General features: G+C 38.4%; 1 pseudogene; it reads right to left on the reverse strand.

The window, feature by feature from the left end:
* Positions 1–2,473: 2,473 nt before the first annotated feature.
* On the reverse strand, positions 2,474–2,580 carry LOC127490005 (U2 spliceosomal RNA; annotated as a pseudogene).
* Positions 2,581–3,516: the final 936 nt, after the last annotated feature.

Below are 3,516 nucleotides of genomic sequence, written 5' to 3' on the forward strand. Positions count from 1 at the left end.
AATTGCCTTCATATCCCACCCTACATTATTTTCCAGTTTCCCAAGGCCCTCGCCTGCCCAGTTCTGGAATTCCCTTGGGCTGCTGCCCCACCCCCAACCCCAGCCCTAGTGCTCCTTAAAAAGGCCCAGCCTTTGGGGGTTGGGACCTTCTGCCACAGGCTGCATCGTATACACGCAGGCATTTGGTCACCCACCTCTGCGGATTTATTTTCTCTGAATAAATTCGGCCTGGCTGTAAATTTGTACACTGCCTCCTCCCTATTCTGCAACTCTTTTCCTAACATTTTGGTGCCCTGTGTGAGGAGGTGAAATCGAAAAGACCCCCTAAATTTTACACTAAAATGTGGCCCCTTAAAGTTCCCTAGAAATGCTATCTGCAACTCTTTTCCTAACAGTAGGCATTACTTTTTTTTGATGTACTTCTGTGCCCAAAATACTGACCCTTGAAATCTTTCCTTTCTTTTATGTCAACAAGAATCATCCAGGCTCCATCAAAGACAATCTAATTCCTGTTGACACAATGTTTGGTACATAGTATTTATCCAAAACATTTAATGAGCCAATTAAAAATGACTACTTATGCACTTGGCCAATGGCCAGGTGCTTTATATTGTCCAGTCAGATTTAATTATTTTTCATGTAAACTTTGCTTTCTTGATGCTTTTTATTCATTGTGGTTTATAATTATGGAACTTGTACAAACTGTAAAGTAAGACCAACCTGTATCCCATCCTGCCTGTGATCCATCTACTGGATTTGGCATAAATTATTTAACTCCATTCACAGATATCGACCTTTGAGATAACTAAATATATTTTTATATTTGATTTTATGAGTTTATGAATACATACAGATAGAATGCAATGTCTTCAAGATGATACAACAAACACACAGTGAAACAGATATTCAAACTTAAGTCTGATTGAAATCGGAGAAGACTCCCTAAAATTTACACTGAAATGTGGCCCCTTAAAGTTCCCTAGAAATGCTATCCGGGGTGCCACATGTGCTACTGGAATTTGGGGTGCCTTAAGATTTCACCACGGAGCCGGCGCCGTGGCTCAATAGGCTAATCCTCCGCCTAGCGGCGCCGGCACACCGGGTTCTAGTCCCGGTTGGGGCGCCGGATTCTGTCCCGGTTGCCCCTCTTCCAGGCCAGCCCTCTGCTATGGCCCGGGAGTGCAGTGGAGGATGGCCCAGGTGCTTGGGCCCTGCACCCCATGGGAGACCAGGAAAAGCATCTGGCTCCTGGCTCCTGCCAGGATCAGCGCGGTGCGCCGGCTGCAGCGGCGGCCATTGGAGGGTGAACCAATGGCAAAGGAAGACCTTTCTCTCTCTGTCTCTCTCTCTCACTGTCCACTCTGCCTGTCAAAAAAAAAAAAAAAAAAAAAAAGATTTCACCACGGGCTTATTACTAAATCCCCGATATTAATAAGCCCAAGAGGGTTCTTGCCTAATATTGAGAGAATTCTAAATACTGGCTCAGATAAGCGAGGCAGCATGGCACGTTTTAAGCTTTTATTTAGTGAGAAAGATACATAGGAGAGTGAGAGATTTATTAAGAGAGAGATGAATAGGGGTTCATACCGAGCACCAGGAACCAACCACATGGAAGAGCATCTAGGCCTGTATCTGGGCCAGGAAGCCTAGAGCACGTGGCCTCAAGGCCTTGGGCCCTGGAGTCGCAGGGTTACAGCAAGCTCCCTCCTTGCAAGAGGTCAGGGAAGAAGATTGGGGGCTGGCCACACTGCTTTTAACCCACTTCCAAAGAGGAGTGGTTAATTAACCTGATTGGCTGGTGGGCACCCAGGTGTGGCCAGGTAGGGGAATGAGGCCACACAGGGGCGTGGCAAAGCCATCAGGTAAGGGCATGAGGTCACACAGGGGCGTGGTGAAGCCGTGGTCTTCCAGCTCACAAATCTAATCAATTTAACCTGTATGCCTGCCTACTTCATGATTTCAAAATATATGTTATCTCTGCATTGTTTGCCTCAATTCTGTTTCCTTGACTGTTTTCTTCCTGTGCCTTTTACTATTAAAATTATGACTCATTAGTCCCCTTACATATATCTAATTTTCCTTCATTTTACCTGTTATTAGGAAATTACAGCAAATTCTTGTTGATTTCTTATCTCTTTTAATTATTCTTTTTATTAATGTACTTACTACCCTTCCTACACAGTTTCACTTTTTACAGGCACAATTTTACACTATGCTGTGTTTTACTAGACAAGACAATATTTAAGAAATATGAGTACAGAACTTTTTAAAAAGTGAGTTACAATTAATTGTACACTTTTCTGTGGTGGTTGTTTAATCAAGAAAAAGAAGTGACTAGATTTGGATTCAGCAATCACCTTTCCAACATGGCAGTTGATAATAGCAAGGATTTATGTATTTATGTTCCTTAGCCACACTTATTTGAAAAGTCATATCTTTTTTTATTAATAGTAATGACATTTATGTTATATTATTATGTTATATAGTATTATTATACATAATAGCATAATAATATTACTATTATTAAACTGATAAGAACAGATACTACACTTGATCTTAGCCAAAAGGCCGAGAAGCAATACTATTTTATATTATTATCTAATTATTATTGGTTCAAGAGGAATAAATATACCAGGGCGCAAATTTTCCTTTTTATGATGCATCACACTTCTTTGCCTTTGAAATGCAGTGTCACGATTGCATCTGATATTTATAGGAGGACAATATTATTTTCCTTATAAACATGATAATATGGTTATTATTTATTGAAGGTAATTATTTATAAGTTTTGTTTATGAAATATACCGCTTTGTATTTCTTTGTTTTAAAGGAACTGAATATTTTTGGTTATTGTTCATTTGTATTCTATACTTGTAAAGGATATCATTATTTCCTCCCAAATTTTGTAGAATAATTTTTTTCCAATTGATTGAAATACTATGATGTACATAGTGATCCTTGTACATAATGTGAATATTTATTATTTTCCTACAGTTAATTTGCATGCTACTTTTATTTATATGGGCTATAGTTCAAGGATTATGAACAAAGACAATGAGGAATTAAAATAGTGGTTGTGCATCTCCATATATTACAGGTTGAAATGTGAATATTGATCTCATATATTTTTGGGTGGGTTTTGCCAAAGTTCCTCATGTTTACAATTACTTTTGGATAGTTGTGTCTCCTATGAGCCCTTGATACTTTTTATATTTAGATTTATTCCTTATTGTATCATTATGATTCATGATGGCCTTTTATGATCAAGAAATTGTCTTCACACTCCAATTATTCTAAGCTTGAAATCTGGAAATAAGTATTTTACTTACAATTCTCTGAGAACTCCAATCCAAACTGCTTCCAAGTCTGGCTTATTCCATCTTTACACTTTCTATATTTAATGCTTAAATTCATTTTGATTTCTGGTGATTAAACACATTTTTATATTCATCAATGACCCTATCTTGAATAACTACATGTTTCCAAATTGTTCATCTTAGTTATCTTCTGTCTGTT

This window comes from Oryctolagus cuniculus, chromosome 4, assembly GCF_051225735.1.
Source record: "Oryctolagus cuniculus isolate XC-2025 breed Fujian yellow rabbit chromosome 4, ASM5122573v1, whole genome shotgun sequence".
NCBI lineage: Eukaryota > Metazoa > Chordata > Mammalia > Lagomorpha > Leporidae > Oryctolagus > Oryctolagus cuniculus.